The sequence below is a fragment of the Rhinolophus hipposideros genome (genome assembly GCF_964194185.1).
Source record: "Rhinolophus hipposideros genome assembly, chromosome: 2".
In the NCBI taxonomy this organism is placed as follows: Eukaryota; Metazoa; Chordata; class Mammalia; order Chiroptera; family Rhinolophidae; genus Rhinolophus; species Rhinolophus hipposideros.
The window spans coordinates 67,246,855-67,268,536 of record NC_138048.1 but is presented as its reverse complement, the minus strand read 5'-3'; the positions used below and the strand labels follow the sequence as shown (position 1 = coordinate 67,268,536).

The 21,682-nt window shown below is 38.0% G+C and overlaps 1 long non-coding RNA gene across 5 annotated transcripts in view; it reads left to right on the top strand.

The window, feature by feature from the left end:
- LOC308488816 overlaps positions 1-21,682 on the top strand; it is a 375,646-nt gene that overhangs the window by 41,686 nt on the left and 312,278 nt on the right. For 3 of the 5 annotated variants that reach the window (XR_013991971.1, XR_013991972.1, XR_013991973.1), the window contains exon 2: positions 4,845-4,902. The exons of the other annotated variants lie outside the window; for them this stretch is intronic. This is a non-coding gene — a long non-coding RNA (uncharacterized lncRNA). The remainder of the gene's footprint in view (positions 1-4,844; positions 4,903-21,682) is intronic. 5 annotated transcript variants of the gene reach the window in all.

Here is a 21,682-nt window from a genome sequence, read left to right as displayed (position 1 = left end):
CTAATTGTTTTTCTTTTTTTTCTCTTGAACTGTTGAGTAAGGTACCAGCATACATAAGTTAAGGGTTATATCACTAGGGAATAGTCTTTGATGTCTGTGCTAATTTTGTTGATGTTGTTTGTTTTTTCTTTCTTTTTCTCTTTTTGTAGGGAGAAGTGCAAAGTTATCTTTCTCATTGTCATCCTGTTTAAGTCCAAGTGCAAAGTTCTTCCAAAGGCAGGCTTTGTGGTTCACGTAGAATATAAATAGCTCAAAAGGTCCCACTTCCAAAAAGCCTTCTTTTAACCTTAAGGCTGAATAAACTAAATGCATTCTCCTGTTCTCTACTGTATTCCCAGCAATACTTTGAGCATACATTTAAAATAAACACTGCACATACTCGCATCTCTAGGGAGAGCTCTGATTTCTCCTCTCACTCACTCCAAGGGTCAAGGTCAAGGCCACAGTCCTTTTTTAGGGGGTGGTGGTATGAATTTTAATATGATGAAAGAAGATAGAAGACTCTTCAATTTGTGTGGCCTCTGGTCTATGTTTGGTGTCTCCTCTTTAGAGTTATTGCTTTAGGTCCCTTCCTGATGCATTAATTTATTTATTCATTGAACAAACTTTCCTTGAGGGCTTACTATGAATCAGACATTTTCTAGGCCCTGGAAATAGCACAAAGATAATACAGACAATATCGTATCCTTCTGTCGCAGCCTACCTTTTCTTTGTGCAACAAATATAGGGCGCCTTCCATGTGCATGGGAATTGGTATTGAATGTGATAGAATCCCTGAGTCCTGAAAACTATGTGTATGTCTAGCCACATCTCTGTGATTGTATCTCCCTGGGAACCCCAAGGTCCCTGGATCTGCAGAAAAAAGGTGGTTGATAATTTCTGATCCAGAATCCCATGCTCTCCCTCTTTCTATACCATTTTAGCGGCAACACTGTCCCTCATTATGTTATTTCAATAATCTGCTCACCTTGTTGTCTCCCTAACTAGACTCTGGTGAAAAGAGATTATGGAATGAATGAATGCAGACGTACATTCAGGGAAAAACAGAATGGTGCTGAAACCATTCTCTCTTATATTTCAAATAGCTATCATTTTATTCTTACCTAAATAACAATTTTAAACTTAGGAAAATAGATGGATAGAATATGAATAGATCTTAAAATATTTCCTTTATTCAAGGTGCTAAAGTACGATCTGTGGATTACAAAACAGTGATTTGACCCGGACGTGGTGCTTAATGTATATGGCAGAGCACTTCGTCACATACAAACAAATTTTGTTAGGGTTATAACTGTATATATTTTTGAGTTTATTTTTTAAACAGCATCATAATAGTGGCTACTAATTGACTTATGGGCATGAGTGAAGATGAGATTCAAGTATTTGGAGTTTTTTGCAAAGAGCTACTTGTGTCCTTCATGAGTTCTAAACAGTCAATCACATGCAGGGAGCCTACAACGTTGGGTGAGAATCAAAGAGTGGAGGCAAAGCCAGGACCCTGTTTTACCCTCTGCCCAGCACCCTGGAGGATGGGTCTCATCTGGAACACTCAGCACAGGAACTATTATAACTCAGAGAAATCCAAAGAGAACATAAGCTCTTGTTATTATCTTTTCTCTCCTCTACCTTGTTCTTAACTTTAAAAGAATCTACTGTATTTTGCCATGTATAATGTGCACTGTTTGCCCAAATTTGTGAGGGAAAAGTAAGGATGTGCATGATACATGGTGGTACTAATTCCGTATCTTTATAAGTGTTTTTAATTAGTTTATTTATGCTTATGAGTTAAAAGCATAACTCTAGAAATCAATAATGATATCTGTATGCAAAATAATACCCTGGAATATGATCATCAGTGTTGAGCTTTCGATGAACTTGCAACTACGAAGAGCTCTTGGCCTTCTATGATGTGTAAATATCATAAATTTGTTACCAGTACACAAAATTTCTTGTACCTTGTATCTGTTCTTGTGTTTTGTAATTATGTGTTACATAAAATTTCTTGTACCATAATATGTTAAAAAATAAATGCTAAAATTCCTTTCTCATACGAAAAACAAGTTCCTAAATGTAAACAAATAAAATTTTGAATTAAAAAATTAAAACAAAAATTTGTTTCCCTGAAAATTTGGACCAAAAACATGGGTGCACGTTACATATGGGAGTGCATTATACACGTTAAAAATATGATATTTTTTTGGAGAAATGTCTCTTCAGGTCCTCTGTCCATTTTTCAATTGGGTTGTTTGTTTTTTTGTTGTTGAGTTTCATGAGTTCCTTGTATATTTTGGATATTAGCCCCTTATCAGAGGAACTGTTTGCGAAAATCTTCTCCCATTCAGTTGGTTGCCTCATTATTTTGTCAATAGTTTCTTTTGCTGTGCAGAAGCTTTTCAGTTTCATATAATCCCATTTGTTTATTTTAGTTTTTACTTCCATTGCCTTTGGAGTCAAATTCATAAAATGCTCTTTGAACCCAAGGTCCATAAGTTTAGTACCTATGTTTTCTTCAATGCAGTTTATTGTGTCAGGTCTTATGCTTAAGTCTTTGATCCATTTTGAATTAATTTTGGTACATGGTGACAGATAGCAGTCCAGTTTCATTCTTTTGCACGTAGCTATCCAATTCTGCCAGCACCATTTATTGAAGAGGCTGTCTTTCCTCCATTGTATGTTTTTAGCTTCTTTGTCAAAAATTATCTGTCCATATTTATATGGTTTTATTTCTGGGTTCTCAATTCTATTCCATTGGTCTATGTGTCTGTTTTTCCGCCAATACACAATGGAATACTATTCGGCATTAAGGAAAGATGATATAGGAACATTTGTGACAACATGGATGGATCTCGAGAGAATAATGCTAAGTGAAACAAGTCAGACAGAAAAAGCAGAGAACCCTATGATTTCACTGATATGTGGTATATAAACCAAAAAGAACAAGACAAACAAATGAGAAACAAAAACTCATAGACACAGACAATAATTTAGTGGTTACCAGAGGGTAAGGGGGTGGGGGGTGGGTGATGAGGGTAAAGGGGATCAAATATATGGTGATGGAAGGAGAACTGACTCTGGGTGGTGAACATGCAATGGGATTTATAGACGATGTAATACAGAATTGTACACCTGAAATCTATGTAAATTTACTAACAATTGTCACCCCAATAAAATTAATTAAAAAAAAAATATGATATTTTTATTTCCCTAGCTTTAAAATAGTTGTATTGTCTGTTGTTTTATAAATGCTTTCATCCTGATTTGGGTTGTCTAATTCTGGTTTTTGACCTGTGTTCTGTATAATGTCCTTTATTTTCAAACTTGCCTTGATGATGAAAATTCTCTGATTCGTGCAATTTCCCAATTATTAAGATACCACATGTTAGAGCACTGCCTTGAGTTTCACCCTCTAAAAATTGTCCCTGGCTAAAGCTATACCATGTCAGAAAAATATGGCTACCTGACATTTTATTAAAATATACATATCTTGGGGGGTACTATCTACTTGTGAGATTCCAGGTTCAGAAGTTCTGAGGGCTGCAGCTGCCTTAGAGAGGGGAGAAAGGGTATTTTGAAAACAGCATGACTCTGGGCCAGCATGACATCAATTCCAAGATTGAGAATACTGGCAGAGTACGACTGTCGTCTCACCACTGAATTTGGCCAAGTTATGGCAGGTGGATTCTCTACACATTTACAGGTTGTTGTTGTTTTTTTATTTTTAACTAAAAATACCATAGGGAAGGCAAGAACTCATGGTTTCCTCTGAAGCCATGGTAAACATTCAGAAATGGCTGATCTGTCTCTGGAGTTTGTTTGGAAGGGGTGGAAAAACTGCAGCAAGGACTGTGACCCAAGTTCATCAAAAGATATGACTCTGCACATTTTTTCTGCCCAGTTTTGTGCATCAATTTCTGCTTTTTTTTTGTTTTTTTTTCCAGAGTCAGTGTTCAAAGGGACCTTGGGGAGTTCTGCTTGACTTCTGCTTTGCTCTCCACAGATCTGGACTCTTTTCTCTTTGAGATGGGTTCACATCCATGGGTTAACGATAAACACAGGCCCATAGCAAATGCTGGCAAAATTTTTGCAAACGTGGGTCAAATTTTAGTTTCTTTATGAAACGTAAAGTCAGAGCTGGCTTTGACTTTTACACCAGCATTTCATACAAAACTAATTTGCAGTTTTTCCAGATGGGTTCAGTATCTATGGCATACTTCCTGCTACTCGAAAATGTACTTGGTATATAGGATGGTGGTGGGCAGGGAATGAAGTTTGTTCCTATGTAGGGAAATATGTAGGCTTTGGGATTTATGGCAAGAAAAGAGTTGGATTAAAAAAAATTACCACTGTAGCTGCAGCTTTGTCTGAATAGTTTTAGTATTAGTAGGGGAAAATGGCAGAGAACCAACATTTAACTAACATTTTACTGAATGATTCATGCTAAGCATTGTGCTTGACATATATTATCTCATTCAGTCATTACAATACTCCATGAGGTGTATATCCATTTCTTTTTAACTAGGGAAATAATACATTTGCCTCTGGATTCTAGAAACCATCTCTTTGTCTCTGCTATATCTGATGTGTGTGTATGTGAATCTATTAACGGAAGGATACTTTGTTGACAACGAATACCTTCCAGTTAGAGGCAGACCTGACTTGATTATGTTTCCAGTTCATGAACAGGGCTGCAGCATACAGTTGTGCAGGTTGCTTACAGTTGTGCATGAATGAATGGGGATGTAATCCAGCCCCCAATCCACTCACCAAGCTATATGCATTGGTTAAGAGTATGTCTGTTGGGAAGAAGGGACACCTTTTTCTAATTTACTCATGTATATTTGCAGGGACTCTGTTGCTGCCGATCCCTTATAACAAAAGAGGAAAGGAACTTGGACACTCTAGGTAATTTCCTTTCCATCCTGGCATCTTGGGATGTTCATTTCTTCACTCCCCCCCCCCCCCATCATGCATTTTGGGATTGTCCCTGAGAACTCCATTTGTCCTAACTGCTGATCTCACTCTGGGACTAGGCTGGGAAGGTGGTTGGATTGGGAAGTACCTGCCTTCCTTGCTCCCTGCCTCCACTTCCTACTGGGCCTAGCGAACTGGCACTGATGAGATGCCCTTGCCCTTTTCTAGATCTTGCTTTTCAAAAACGGCTTAGATGAATATTCATGTTATTCTTTTCTTATATCCTTTCCCCTAAAACTGCTTGCATGGCTAGGAAAGTATATGTACATTTTAAAACCCTCGAGTTTCAAACTTTGGGCAATAGTTTAAAGGAAAGGTTACAGTGCTATCTGTCAGTTCTTTAGCACGTATGTTTAGCTACATAGATAAATGAGTTTTAAAAAATATGAAGAGAAAAGGATTATTGTAAATTCATTAAAAAATATTTGTTAAGCATCTTCTTGATTCTTAGCAGTGTATTACATGCAGGAACAGAATATAAAATATTGAGACATGAAAATGGACTTATAACTTAGTTTAAAAAGATGTGAAAACCATCAGAGTAATATATCTCATATATAATCTAAGTGTTGTGAGATAGGGGCTCCCAGGACACTGGATATATTCTCCCAGCTCTGACTCCAGTGTCCTCTGCCGTCCTGCAAAGTTGGCTGACCTCTGGCCTTCCTTTTCCTTATCTGTAAGTGAGACTCCACTCTCTGTCATATCTTCCTTCCAGGCAATTGTGTGCTTGAAATGACATAATGGATGCACAACACTTTAAAATGTGTAAGGCTTTTTACACAGTTAAGGCTTAATTGTCCTTACAAAGAGAGATTAAAGGAGCACTGATAGTTTCTTTTAAAAAAAATTACTTCTCCTTTTTAAATGACACATTGTATGAAAAATGTGGAGAGTAAGGTATAAGTTTAAAGGAAAAGTAACCCGACAAAAACCAGCTATAAACCCCTATAGATAATCAGGATTAACATTTTGATATATGATGTTTAAATCTTTTCTTCATTCATTTATTTTTATTTTATTTTTTTATATTTATTTTTTTTTAATTAAAATTTATTGGGGTGACAATGGTTACTAAAATTACATAGGTTTCAAGTGTGCAGTTCTGTAATACATCGTCTGTATATCAGGTCTCCTTCCATCACCATATATTTGACCCTGTTTACCCACTTCTGCCACCCCCTCTCCCCTTACCCTCTGGTAACCACTAAACTATTGTTTGTGTTTATGAGTTGTTTTTCCTTTTTTTCTGTATTTGTTTGTCTTGTTCCTTTGTTGTTTTCATTTTTATATCTCACGTATCAGTGAAGTCATATGGTTCTCAACTTTTTCCATCTGACGTATTTTGCTTAGCATAATAATCTCCAGATCCATCTATGTTGTTGCAAATGGCACTATTTCATCTCTTCTTATGGCAGAGTAGTACTCCATTGTGTATATGTACCACACTTTATTCAATCATCTATCGAAGGACACTTTGGTTATTTCCATATCTTGGCCACCATAAATGAAGTGGCAATGAACATTGGAGCACATATATCTTAATGGATAAATGTTTTCAGATTTTTTTTTGGTGTATACCCAGGAGAGGGATTGCTGGGTCATATGGTAATTCTATTCTTAATTTTTTGAGGAACCTCCACACTGCCTTCCATAGCGGCTGCACCAGTCTGCATTCCCACCAACAGTGTATGAGTGTTTGTTTTTCTCCACAGCCTCTCCAACACTTGTTATTACTTGTCTTGTTGATGATAGCCATTCAAACAGGTGTGAAATGATATGTCATTGTGATTTTTATTTGCATTTCTCTGATGATTAGTGATGTTGAACATCTTTTCATATGTCTATTGGCCATCTGTATGTCCTCTCTGGAGAAATGTCTTTTCAGTTCGTCTGCCCATTTTTACTTATTTATTTATTTTTGCTGCTGCTGCTGTTGTTGTTGTTGAACTGTATGAGTACTTTATATACTTTTGGATATTAGCCCCTTATCTAAGGCACTCTTTGCAAATATCTTCTCCCATTCGGTTGGATACCTCTTTGTTTTGTCGATGGTTTCTTTTGCTGTGCAGAAGCTTTTTAGTTTGATATACTCCCATTCATTTATTTTAGCTTTTTCTTCCCTTGCCTTTGAGATAAAATTCATAAAATCCCCTTTGAACCCAAGGTCCATAAGTTTCGTACCTGTGTTTTCTTCTATGCAATTTATTGTTTCAGGTCTTATGGTTAAGTCTTTGATCCATTTTGAGTTAATTCTGGTACATGGTGACAGATAGCAGTCTAGTTTCATTCTTTTGGATGTGGATATCCAATTCTCCCAGTACCATTTATTGACGAGGCTGTCTTTTCTCCATTGTATGTTTTTGGCTTCTTGGTCTAAAATTATTTGTCCACATTCATGTGGGTTTATTTCTGAGTTTTCAGTTGTATTTCATTGGTCTGTGTGTCTGTTTTTCTGCCAGTACCATGCTGCTTTGATTATTGTTTCTCTGTAGTACAAACTGAAGTCAGGGAGTGTGATACTTCCAGCATTGTTGCTTTTTCTTAGGATTGTTTGGCTCTTCAGGGTCTTTTGTGATTCCATACAAATCTAATGATTTTTTGTTCTATTTCTTTAAAAAAAATGCCATTGGGATTTTGATGGGGATTGCATTAAATCTGTATATTGCTTTGGGTAATATGGCCATTTTAACTATGTTGATTCTTGCGATCCATGAACATGGAATATCTTTCCATTTCTTTGTGTCTTCTTTAATTTCTTTTAAAAATGTCATATAATTTTCAATGTATACATCTTTCACATCTTTTGTTAAATTTATTCCTAGGTATAAATTCTTTTTTTATTTCTTTTTCTGAGATTTCATTGTTAATATATAGAAATGCAGTGGACTTTGTACATTGATTTTGTAGCCAGCAACTTTACTGTATTCATTTATTTTTTCTAATAGCATTTTGGTGGAGTCTTTAGGATTTTCTATATATAACATCATGTTATCTGCAAAAAATGCCAATCTAACTTCTTCATTCCCAATTTGGATGCCTTTTATTTCTTTCTCTTACCTGATTGCTCTGGCTAGGATTTCCAATACTATATTGAAAAGCAGAGGTGATAGGGGACAGCGTTTCTGAACATAGAGCAAAGGGCTTCAGCTTTTCACCATTAATTATGATATTAGCTGAGTGTTTGTCATATATGGCCTTTATTATGTTAAGGTAGTTTTCTTCTATACCCATTTTATTAAGTGTTTTAATTATAAATGTACCTTGTCAAACATTTTTGTGCATCTATTGATATAATCATATGATTTTTGCCCTTTATTTTGTTTATGTGATGTATCACATTGATGGATTTGCGGATGTTGAACCATCCTTGTGCCCTGGGGATGAACCCCACTTGGTTGTGATGTATAATATTTTTAATGAATTGTTGCATTAGATTTGCTAGAATTTTGTTTAGGATTTTTGCATCTGTATTCATCAGAGATATTGGCCTGTATTTTCTTTTTCTGTGTTATCCCTACCAGGTTTTGGTATCAGGATAATGTTGGACTCATAAAATGAGTTGGGAAGTATTGTCTCTTCTTCAGTTTTTTGGGAGAATTTGAGTAGGACAGATCGTCTTTGAAGGTTTAGTAGAATTCACTAGTGAAGCCATTTGGTCCTGGATTTTTGCTTTTGGGAAGGTTTTGTATGACTGATTCAACTTTCTTACTGTTGATCAGTCTGTTTAGATTTTCCAGTTCTTTGTGATTCAGCCTAAAAAGACTGTAAGTTTCTAAGAACTTGTCCATTTCTTCTAGGTTATTAAATTTGGTGGCCTATAGTCCTTGGTAGTATTCTTGATGATCCTTTGTATTTCTGTGGCATCTGTGGTAACTTGTCCTATTTCATTTCTGGTTTTGTTTATTCTAGCCTAGGATTTGTCAATTTTATTAATCTTTTCAAAGAACCAGCTCTTTGTTGCATTAATTTTTTCTATTGTCTTTCTGTTTTTTATTTCATTTAGTTTCTCTTCTGATTTTTATTATTTCCTTCCTTCTGCTGACTTTGGGTTTCATTTGTTCTTCTTTTTTTAGTTCTTTAAGGTGTAACAGAAGGTTGTTTATCTGGGATTTTTCTTCTTTCTTAAGATAGGCCTGTAATGATATAAATTTCCCTCTTACTACTGCTTTTGCTGCATCCCAATAATTTTGACAGGATGTATTTTCATTCTCATTTCTATATATATATTTAGATCTCTCTCCTTATTTTTTTTTGACCCAGTTGTTCATTAAAAGCATGTTGTTTAGTCTGACAAAAATCAACTATAAACCCCTATAGATAATCATGGCTAATATTTTGATATGTGATTTTTCAGTGTTTTAAAAATGTATATTAATTTATCATAGCTAAGATACTATTCTATATACATTTTTAAACCTACCCTATTATATCAGTTTGACGATTTGTAGGAAACACATGGACAGTTATATTTCTGGGAATATCAGGAAATATCAGCTTTAGATATAGTCCCAGGATTTTGTCAAATAGCGCTTCCTAACACGACTTTCATTGGATTTATATAAAAAATCAACACATCTCTATAGAGTCATTTATATACAAGCTGAAGGTAAAGTAATTTCCCCTTATGATTTTAAAGGTTTTAAACCTAAACATATATGTGCAGGTTTTCAAATTGTACCCTCTACTGGGAGTTGAGAAACTCAATTTCAAACAGGACATTCAAATAAGAATATCCAAAGTAGAATGGTAAAATATGCAAATATTAAAATTCCTGGCTGCTTTTCAGTACTGTTGCCCCTATTAGGTGGTAGAGTTACTCTACATATGGTGTAAATAAAACTTTTAAGTACACAGGGAGAGTTCACAGGTACCCAGACAGTGTAGGGGTTGTAGAAAAAAATAATTACCTGGAAATTTAACTCTTTTGCAAATTGGGACTTTTTTTTTTTTTTTTTTAATGAATGTTTTCCTTAGACTGGGAGTTTCAAATCATATACGCTTAAAAAAAAAAAAAAACAAAAAAACTCAATTTCCCACGGACACTAGTAAATACATATTGTCTCCTTTGGGCTATTTAATTTGTACTATTCACCTCATTTTGCTTGGTTAGTCACACCAGCACGCTCACGCTTTTATGAATTGTCTTGGGTGTACGATGCTTTCTTTCCTAATTATGAATAAATAAATGTAAAATGGCAATCACTTTTCTCTTTAAACTATTTCTATTTTGAAATAAAACAAATGAAATGAACGCTATTGCAATTATAAGTATGACAAGGCTTTGTCCTCTCATACTTTCAAGGTTTTACGCCCCTTTCTCCAGGTCCTGTTCTTCCTTCCCAGTCCCCAGTCCTGTTTCTCTATATGTCAGTTTTCAACAAGGAAAAAGAAAAAAAAAACCTCACAAGGATGTTTGGAGGGTGAGAAAATGTTAGAATGGATCTGAATCTCTTTATTAATAGTGAGTTGCATAACAAATGCCACGGGGTTGGTAGGTTTTACTGCATCTGTTAAATATGAAGAGTCCTTGTACTTTCTGGGGTATTGTTGAAGGGCCTAGATACCGTTCAGCCAATCACAAAGAAACAGGTTGCCATGGAAGCAATATCACGTATTCATTTCATTCTCAATGAAAGCCACACAGCAAGACAGACCTGTAAAAATAACCCATGTAAAATTGAAGCAAAATATTTCTGGGTGTTTGTTCTATGCCTTTTGGTGTGTGTGTGTTTCTGTTTTCCATTTTAAAAATAATCTAAAAATATCTGGGCACTCAGGAGAGCTTCCAAAAAAGCTGGAGCTCTTACCCCTGCCTGGCTGTTTGTTGTTCTTTTGGGCATGCTTACCTGTATGTTTGAAGAGCTCAACCTTTCCTTGTTTACATTCTTGAACACACATTTCAGACTAAATTTTAAAATGAAAAACAGAATTTTCTGAATGTCTGGCAAACACAGACTATTGTAAAGAATATTTACATACCAATAATAAAGAAGCATAATTAATGATTTTTGATTCTCCTTTATGAAGGGCTGTAATAACTCTCTAAATTAGGTACTACAATTATCTTTTATTATGTAGGTGGAAAATGAAATCTCAGAGAGGTCAAGTAACATCTTCAAGTTTGCACAGCTAATAAGTGGCAGAACCTGGTTTCCAGTATATTTACTTGATGATAGATGCTATAATCCCAAATTACTATGGTATGTTTTTATTTTCATGGAAAGCGTCAGTATTATTTAACTATGTCCATTCATACATGCAGACATGCACAGTCATAAATACACATGCCAAACCCTGCTCACTTCCCATGCCATTGCTCTCGTAACAAGCATTATGCTTACAGCTGTAACATAGCACTTATTTTGCTGCAATGACTATGTGTTCAAATGCTCCCTTAGAGGTAGGCACTGAGCCCTGGTGACCACGGATGGGTTTGGGTTCATCTGGATATTTCTTGAGGCTAGGCGTCTGCTTGACACAACTGCTACTTTATATGCACATAGTTGATTTAGAATATACAAGAGTTTGAATGACAAGCAAAAGATTTTTTGCATAGACCCTTAGCAAAAGCAAAATTGTACTGGGGTTAAGGGGATGGTATTTGGATAAATGAGAACTTTTTACCACTGTGTCTCTGAACCAAGAAATATACCTGATATACTTGAGTAAATGACAGAAATAAATATCTTGAAGCATTTTAGAAGGATTATTCTTCAACTTTTCATATATTAATTTGAAACATTGTCTACCTCATATTTATTAAAACACGTCTTCTAAAATTAAAAATACTCAAAGTACTTTAAAGTAATAAATGTGCATTAAAAATAATAGAATAGCCCTTTTCTCCCTTTATAATTCTCAATTCTTGAATTTGATTGGCTGACATACTAACACTTCCTGTTTTGGTTGACAGTGAGAAATAAAATGCTTTCAATGTTTAGATTTTTAAAGTTACATTTTATGCATCAAAGCTTTCTGAAAACCATTTCTAGAGAATAATTATCTAGGATGCATTATTCACCTCCTTGTCTTAATAAACAGTCTATCAGATGTGACCTAACCTTTTCTTTATGACTCAGCACCACCACGCTGACAATTATTTGTAAGCTGTGGGGTTCCTCAGGTGTCAGAGCTCATAAAGGTCTGTCCCTGCTGGCTTGATTTCTCTTTTGATTTCCCCTCTGCCATCTCCTGTCACTCATGCTAGTTTCCCTGGGTCTGCTTCACAAATACAGTCCATTCTACCCTAATTCCATGTTCTGTTTGCTAAGGTTGATCTATGGGTTTCATGGGGTACCAGATAAGTAAACAAGTTGGATCAGCTAGTATAAGGTGAACCCCGCTAAATATGCTGACTAACTCTGACCTGTAGGCTCCAGGGTGACCTCATTTATCTTCCTCTGTGCAGTGCCTGAGTTTGGTGTAAGTGCCTCCCTTATCAGGGCTAGTGTTTTTTTGTTGTTGTTATCATTGTTATTCAGTTCAAGAGGGAAAATCTATTTGGTTGAGTTTTCTATAGACCTGTCTGCTGAATATGTGAGACTCTTCTAATTTGCAACAAAGACTGTAACCTACTTTGTTATTTTGAAGGGAAGACTTTTAAAAGGCAGCTAGCTTCCTTTGAGAATATTTCTAGGAATAGTCAGTTTACATATGTACGAATGGATGTGTATATGTATATCTGTGGATATGTATTTCTGCGAATTCACTGATACTCTGTATTGTTTCTGAAAAAAAATTAAAGCAGCAATAGTGACAACAGGGAGGGAAACATGGGTAAAACTTGTGGGCCTACATAATAGTCACCAACATTTACCTTTTATTCCCTTGGAAGCCTGGTAACTTGTAGTGCTTTGTAGACATAACCACCTTCAAACTGCTTATGGGATTGTGGCAGAATGTCCCTCCTTTGGCAATGAACAACCACGGACTCTGTTGTGTCTTGGTCACAGTTACAATTTTGTTCTTTAAACTAGGTGAAGTATTTTTTCTAAGGAGTATAAAGGACAGCACAGACAACTGATGTGTGTTTTCACCTATTAATTTATAAGAAGTATTTGAGATAACCAGAAATAAAGGAGTCAGAGTGCTTAAAAGGAAATGACTCAGGCAGCCTTTTGAAAAAAATATCAACCAATGCAACCGTTATCTTTCTGTCTGGTCTGGGGCTGAGGTTTTGCAATGAGAGGTCTTGCAGTGCTGATTCAACGAGGACAGTTGCTGTTTTCAAAGGGCTCTGCTAGCCAGGTCTCCAGATCAGACAGAAACAGAGGTTGCCACTCCTGGTGTGATTTAAAGGGCAGCAAAAGTTCAGCCTGCCCCACGATCCCCTCCCCAGTGGCTTTCCTTCACTTGAAAATTTTCACGATTAGAGTTACTCCATTGGGTAGAGGCCTTGTCTCCAGAGGCCCCAATAAACAAGACTATATTTTACCAGGATTTGCCATGAATGACCTCTCTGAACACAGGAGCAGATTAGCAAATTAGGCAGCTCTCACCAGCCAAATGCAGAGTGTGCCTAACCGAGACACAAAACAGTTACACTTAGGATGGGAACGTCTGAAGCAAGAAGTGTTGTTCCAGGAAGGCCCTGGGGAGTGAGGAGTGGATGAGGGGGAAAAAATAGAAAACCACCACACGCATGGAGGTGTACGTGCTGACGACAGGAGATGACAAAAGGGGAGATGAGATCCACTTCCAGGTTTTGCTCAAGGCTGCTTGCACTTTTTGGAGTAACGTAGATAAGCTATGAAGAAAAATCAGATCTTTTATTACTGTTGACCTTTTCCAATTAGGTTGAACAATAACTTAAAAGTAGTAACTTCCTTGGCTTCTTACTCAAAATACCACCTAATTAGCTAAATCCTTTTGACCTCTGCCTGGTGACTCATCTTTGCTCCTGACTCTGAGATTATACAGGTTTCCAACTAAAAGCAATTACAGTGACTTAGCATTGAATGCCTCTTGCTTGTCTTGCTCCAATTTTGTGTCCCAGTTCAAGATATTTTTCTTTGTTATTGAGGCCAGATGTTCACTTTTCATCCAATTTATAATAACTAAATCCCAGCGCTAGTCATTCATTCATTCGCCAAATATTTATTGCCAGGGCTCAGAGACTGTGCTACGTACTAGAAATGCCAAGGCAAATTAAACAAGGCCCTATCCTTTAGAAGTTCTCTTTAGTGTCAGAGAATGTACCTTGATACTCTGGGGGGAAGGATTCCCAGGATGTCCCCGTCATGACTGGGGTCTGGCCTTGTCTTAGGAAGCTCCTATCTCCTTCACTCTCTTCCCTTCCCCTAAGCATGGAAAGCTGCTCCATAACTCACATCTCATACCATAAGGGTTTGTACTTAGAATTTTTTTGGGAGAAAAAAATTTAAAAATATTTGAAAACTCTCCAGAAAGGCTTTGAAATGTTTCCGGTGTGTTCCAAGGGTTGTAATTTTCCTTCATTGTCCTCACAAGGAAAGGAGGTGGGATGCAATTTAACAGAAGAAAGCCATTTTATGAAGATGTCTTCATCCTTGAAATTCTGGCCATTAATGAAAATTCTGTGGCAGATTTCTCTGTGCTTTTTTATCCAGCAACTAATTCCTATGAAAAGAATTTTGACAATGAAAGCTTCTGGAGACATGAGTTTTGACTTATGCAATTTTGACCCCAAGGTTAATAATTTGGAAGAATTTAAAAAAAAATGTATGTTGGGGATATTTTAATTTCACTAAGGGGGTCAGCAGAGTTTCTGCATTTTTTTAATCTGTGATCTGTGATGTTTTCTAGTGGGTTTTGTACAAATAATAAAATGCAAGAAAAATGCTCAATCCTTGGTCCTTGAGAAGAAATCTTTCACCATCTAACTCACAGTGAACTTTATTTTCACTTTGTTATAGAGGGTTTCTTTCTTTTGCTTTATTTTTCTATTCTCTCCCTTTCCTTTCCTTTCCTTCCCTTCCCTTCCCTTCCCTTCCCTTCCCTTCCCTTCCCTTCCCTTCCCTTCCCTTCCCTTCCCTTCTTTTCCCTTCCCTTCCCTTTCTTGTAATAAGGTACACTCAACCAACATTACTTGAATGTCTGTGGGAGAAATAGCTACTTTCTCACTAGAGATCACTGCTTCCTTTCCACAGGGTAGAACTGTCTGTCCTCAGGAGCTGGTGCTTAGTTAGGTATCGCATTTCCCAATCTTCATGTCTGTGTGGCTTTTCCCAATTGAATTGAGAGCAGAAAAGCTGTAGTCACTTCTGGGCCCAGGTGGTTAAAGAGCAGGAGGCATCTTCATGCTTTCTTCTCCTGCCTATAGCGATTCAGCACAGGAAACAATGGCCATGGGGGATGGAACCACAAGGTGAAAGAAGCTGGTCCCAGAAGCACCACCTAGAGGAGAGATACCTCCTCTTTAAGAACACCCCTTTGTGAGAGTGAGAAATTAACTTGTAAGGTGTCAAGCAACTAAGAGTTGGGAGTTTATCTGTTACTGTATCTGGTAATATTCGTCCAATTCTGTCTGCTTAGTACAAATCACAGACCTCGGCACTTCAGGTGACACAAAGGTGAGTGAGAAACATCCACAAGTTGAACGGAAAGAAGTTTGAAGGAAGGAATGAAAACAACTATAAAACGAGGCAGATTTTAATCATTTAGAAGTTTGATAAAACTCTTTGAATCGCAAGTGACAGGCATCTAATTTGAATTAGCTTTTCAAATGGGGAATTGATCAGCAGAATGTTCATATTTTTTCATAAAGTAATTGAAAAACGAAGCATGGACGTAGCTGGTTCCTGAAAGAAACTGGGACACAGGTGGGTCATGCTGCTAGGACTCACTCCTTACCAATTGATTATGGCCAGGGGATGGGGACATGGAATAAATGGCAGCTCCTGTGACACCACAGGATCAGTTGGGGGGCTGGGAGGAACAATACTCAGAAATGAAGGAAGGCTCTTTTATTCTCAGAAGAAAGGAAAAGGTATTTAGCAGACAAAATAATTGGTTTCCTGTACAGATGTAGTAATTATTTGCCAACTCACCTTACTTTTTTTTTCTGGTTTTGTTTAGTATTTTTTACATTAACATTTCCTGTTTTTATGTCTAGCTCCTGAGCTCAAATTAGATTTTTCCTTTTTATTTTTCTGCCTTTCCCCACTCCCTATAGTGCCTTGTATACAATAGGAGCTTAACAATTTTTTTTTATTGGCTGAGAGAATATAATAGAGCAATTTGATGCACTCCAGTTTCTTTAAATTGTCTTAAACTCAGACACTCTGTTTCCAGCATTATCTCCCCTACATGAAACCTCACCTTCAGCCAGTCTACAGCGTATGAATATGCCTTGCAAGTAGCCACCTCTGAGATTTCCCTGGTTTTCTCCCTATCTTGCTTTTCTTGGGAGTTTGGCCTCCTCCCTGCCAGAACAAAGTCTATCATCCATGCCTTCTCAGGCCCAGGAAGCCTTCCCAGCCCATCACATGCACAGAAGCTTTGCTTCTTCTGAACTCTTACCACCTATTGACAAGTAAGCATTTTGTCGCATTGTATAGTTTTACACTGTTGCATTATTAACAACTGAAAAAATATTATTTCAATTTTACTTTCTTCTCCAACTAAATTATAAATTCTTAGAAGAACAGTAACTGTCATATCCTTTATCATGGCTAAAGAAATGGCATGAATGGTAGGCTACTCGTAAGTCCTTGTTGACAAAAGAAATTAAATTTTGTTTTCAGTTTCAAGACGGTTATCCCATATATAGGGTAGCTAAGAATCTCTAAATATTCACATCAGTATAGTGCTTTCTCAAATGAATATTTTTTCTCCCATTTTTAAATAAAAGGGATCTGCTAAATAGTTGACTGGAATGTATTAGAACTTACTATTATTTTTAAAGCTACAATCTTAGGGATAATGAAACCTATTGCTCAAAGAGAAACCAGGGTCAGGCTGCTTAGTGACTGAGGAGAAGCAGATTCTGTAGAACTGTAATTGGTAATCACTAATCGAATTGCTTTTCCTAGCTGCCCTGCAGTAGTGGTGGATGACACACATGACAGTCTGAATGTGATATGTGTGAAAAGCACCGGATGTGTGAAAAAAGGAGGTGAGAAAAAGCTGAATTGGGGAAGATAAAAAGCTACCACAGTTTCTGACAGGATGCAGTGTGTGAAGATTAGAAAATACCTAGACTCTGAAGAGGGGTACTTTAAATATTTGAAAACAATCTCACCTCTCTCTTTCCTTATCCTCTGCTATAGCATACCATCTGCTTCTAGGATCCTGCTCCCTGTCTTCTGCCTTCTGGAATCTCCCTACTGTCCTCACTGGCTTTTTAAAAACATGCTTCTCCCCTATTTGCAAATGACACAGAGGGTAGAGACTGTTTCTTATTCTGTGGCTTCCATAATTCTGAAAAGACTCTGCCTGAGGTTAGACTAAACTAATTTTGGTATTAAAGACATATTTCTTCTCAACAAACATTTTCATTAATTGCTAAAAGTATAATATGGAGTTTGATATTTGAGGAATTCATAGAATAATGAAAGGTTAAAAAAGTAATGGCTTTAGAGTATATCTTTTTCAGTCTTCCTATTTTATAAAATACATTTTTTAAAAATACAAAATAAACCAAACCAATGTCCACATGGTAAAAGAGCAAACAAGCAAGCAAACAATGAAACAAGGAAGCAGAATTCAAGTCTAATGACCATAATTTTACAACTAAAGTGTACATCTTAAATTTTGAAATTCAATTAAAAATTAGTATTATAAATCCAACAGGTAAAATGGTGTCCAGGATACACTGTATTAATTTAGTGCTTTGTTAGTCAGAAAACCAATGAACAATGGAAATCTCCACGTCTTAGGGACCCAGTGTTTAGTAGACTTCATGTGGAATGTGGCTACTTGTACATTAATGAACCCACAGGCCCAGGTCCGGGGAAGAATGGCCAAAGTATTTTCTCTCTGGTTTTCTGTTTCATTGGAAACTAGCCCATTAACTTATTTTTAAATTTTATATTTTTATATTCTAAGACACTAAAATGATTTATTGTTAGGAAAAATGCTCTGTATTTGTATTCTTTTCCAAATTCCTAGGAGGTGACTAGAAGATTGTTAATTGCTTAGATTTAATACTGACATGCTGATAGTTGTCACCTTGTTTTCATTGTCTAGAAGGAACAGTTAACATTCATTAATTGTTAGCATGAACCAGGTACTTTGCTTACGTCACCACAGTAGCAAAAGTAGAAAGTTATGTCTACTTTATTGATGCTAAAACTGACGCTCAGAGCCTGCCCAGATTAGGGGTGGGGAAGTGAAGATTTGAATCTAGATAGTCTGACTCCAAGACCACCTATTATGAAGCTAGCCTGCCTCTCAAGGCAATGCTCTGTTGGGGTCAGATGTCATTCTGTACAGTTCTCATTTCTAACCCAGGAGCACACTGAATAGACCACAAGTTCTCAGGGAGATACTTTGTCCTTTGAAATGACCTGGGGTGAAAAGGAGAACATAGTCAGTACATAGATGGTTGCCTCTTTTGAGGGACAGAAGAGGGATAGAATTAGGGAGTCGTCACTTTCCTTGGCAGTTCTACCCATGACCGTTAGTGCTCAGGGGGTGATTATGGAGACTCAGGGTCCTCTAGTAGTTTCTCTTTGCTATTCAGATCAAGATAAGAATAAGGGAGCAACTCTTATAGATGGTAACTATGGGTTTCCATTTTAAAAATGTTTCCCTATTTGCTACCTTTTATCTCCCTGCCAAATGAATGAATGTGGTGAGTGCCTGAATTTTTCAAGTGAGTAAAATATTCTGTCATACTCCCCAAAGGCCAATATTTTGGCATTCAAAATGTTACCTTTAAGACAGCCTAAGGGCAGTTGCACAAGCCATACACAAATCCTCTGTGACATACTAGGTTTTGATTTATGGTTTGGAAAATACTGGGGGTGCCAAAAAAATGTGTACAAGTGGACACTTTGGTCAACATTGCTCAAGCAGCAGTAGTTCACTTGAAATAGGTCCAGAAGTGTCTGGACCCTGATGGTAACCACTCTGAGCACCTCTTGTAATTGCAGAAGTCCAATGTGACTTGTATTTATCTTTTGTTATCAGTATATATCGAGTATTACAATTCTAATACAGTTTTCCTTCCCTAAAATGTGTATACATTTTTTTGGCACCCTCTGTATACGCTGACAGTAGGGAAACTGACTTCACACATGCTTCTCTAGACTGAAATCCTTAGTCTTCCTTACAAGAACACAGATTTCATTGCAGTTTCAGAGCCAGTGCCAATCCCTCTGGGGCCCTGGCCAGTCCCCTGGTGATCATGATGCAGGGCAAGCAGGTTGCAGATAATTGGCACAGCTCGATAGGGAGTGGGTGCTTTATTTGTAGGAACTCAAAATGGAATGAAGACAAAGTCTCTATGGTTCCATTTGCGCCCTCATGTTGTTAATAATAAATAAGGCCCAGCATTCCATTCAAATCAGCTTTCCAGAACCACACTCCTGTACTCAGTAAACGTAACGGGTTCTTCCTCTGCACCTCCTTTTATCGACTCTCTTAATAACGTTATTTCAGGGTAATGAGAGCCTTGGTGCCTTTTGGCTGAGTCAGCCAACATCTCTGCTTTCACTCAGCCCAGAGAAATGCAGGAGCAGGTGGGGGTGGGATTCGAAAGCAGTGCCAGCCCTACCCAGCCTGGTCCTCCAGGGCCCGTGGGTGGGAGCACGAGTTCTCCTTTGTTCTTCCCTTCATCTTCCCAGAGCAGGTCGGTGGGAAGTCAGGTGGGAGAGGTATGTGTCCCAGGCCCTTTACCTTAGTCCTTGGAAAATGTGCCTTCATTTCATCCTCATAAGTCCCCAGTGAGGTAGGGACTGTTACTTTCCCAATTTGCGTATTAGGAAATTGAAGCACAGAGAGGTTCCGTGACTTGCCTCAGGTCACACACTTGAAACGTGGTGGAGCAGAGATTTGAACCCGGGTGCTGTAAGAGAGAGAGTATAGAGCTCCTTCCTTTGTTCCTAGGGAACTATGCTGTGTCCTGCCCACTGGGCAGTAACTCCACCGTGGCATTTCAAAGGGCAATGTGACCTAGGCCAGGAAGATGAAAGACCGAGGGTGTCTCCTTTAGGTCACTTTGGGGCATGAATTCTAGTGGTGGACTTCCCACTTCCAAACACTCCAACAGCGTAGGAGGTCCCCTCCTCCTGGCTGCTCTGGGCCAGGCCACAACTTCCAGCAGAGAACTGGAAGCAGGCTGTCTCTGAAAATAGAGGACGTGGGCAGAGAGGCAGCTGGTTCCGTTTCGTGCCAAGTAGGCACAGTGCCAATCCCTCCTGGAAGAATTCTGCCCATCTTCCTTTCTCCTTGACCCAGCGGGATGGGGAAGCTGGGTCATCAGGCAATTTGAACATGGAGTCCCATTCTAAAGAGATGAGAGCCTGAGTATTTATGCTGGGGTGTGTTTCTAATGAACTCTGAAAGACCAGCTTGCCCTTCTTAGAATGAGAGTCTTGTTTCTTACCATATGCATGGTCTCACTGTGTGTGTGTGTGTGTGTGTGTGTGTGTGTGTGTGTGTATAAATAGTGGCTAAAAGAAGAAGAAAACGTCAGACACCTCAATGACAATTTTAAAATAACATTTGAAGTGGGGTTTGTCTATTGTCTGGGTAGAAAGAATACTTGATACGGAATGCTCCAAAACGAAGTGATTGTCCTGTTCTGAATTTGAGGTCATTTTTCTTAGTGGGCAGCTGCTTCCATGCGTCAGGTGGGGCTGAAGAAACCACGGCCCGTGAATTTCTCTGAGTGTTCTGAGAGCAGTGTCTGTACCCACAGAAGAGCCTCTCTTTTGCAAGGTTTGCTTCCTCAGCTGGAGGACGAGCCATGGGGCCTCTGTGAGCCTCGCTGAATGACACAATTGCACAAAAAATGCATCTTACATTGGGGAAAGATGGCAACTGCTCCCTTAGCTCTCTAAAAGACTAATGCTCTCTGTAGCCACCCTGCCTCTCCCATTAAAGCAGAGCTGAATGCAATCCTCAGATCCAGGGTCATGGCAGAGCCGTACCTCAGAGCCATCCAATGGCTGTCATGACTCGGGGTCCTGTTGACAGGTGCATACCCATACATATATGTGTGTATATAAATGTATATGTATACACACTATATACATCTGAAAGAACTAGGTTTCCATGTTTATGCAAATGGTACCAAGATGGGTCACAGATACTTTCCCTTATAAATGGGTCATAAGGATAAAACTACTTAATGACAATAGTAAAAGAAGATCTGAGAATGGTGTTTTCAATTTCCTTGGTGTCAAGTGGTTGGCCCCAGATTGCATTGACTGTCACTACTGTCCTGGTTGGTCTCTCTCCGATTAGAGTTCTCGGAGCACTCTTGAATCATGTCAGTGTTTTGGATGCTTTATTATCTCTATATGGCTGACACTTAATTTTGTTACTAGAATTTGATAAACATTAACAGATTGCATGCTTCCCCTCCCCCTGCCCCACCCCTGGACCTCTTCCCACAAGTCTCCTTTCTGCTCTCCTCACCTTGGCCTCAGTGACAAGAACATTTATTGCTTTGTTTTATGGTTGTCCTGAAAATAGACATCGACTCCTGCATAGTGTACTATACAGAATTTTAATGAACACAGAGCAAGCAGCTTGGTCCTTCTCTCTGATATGAGTGGGG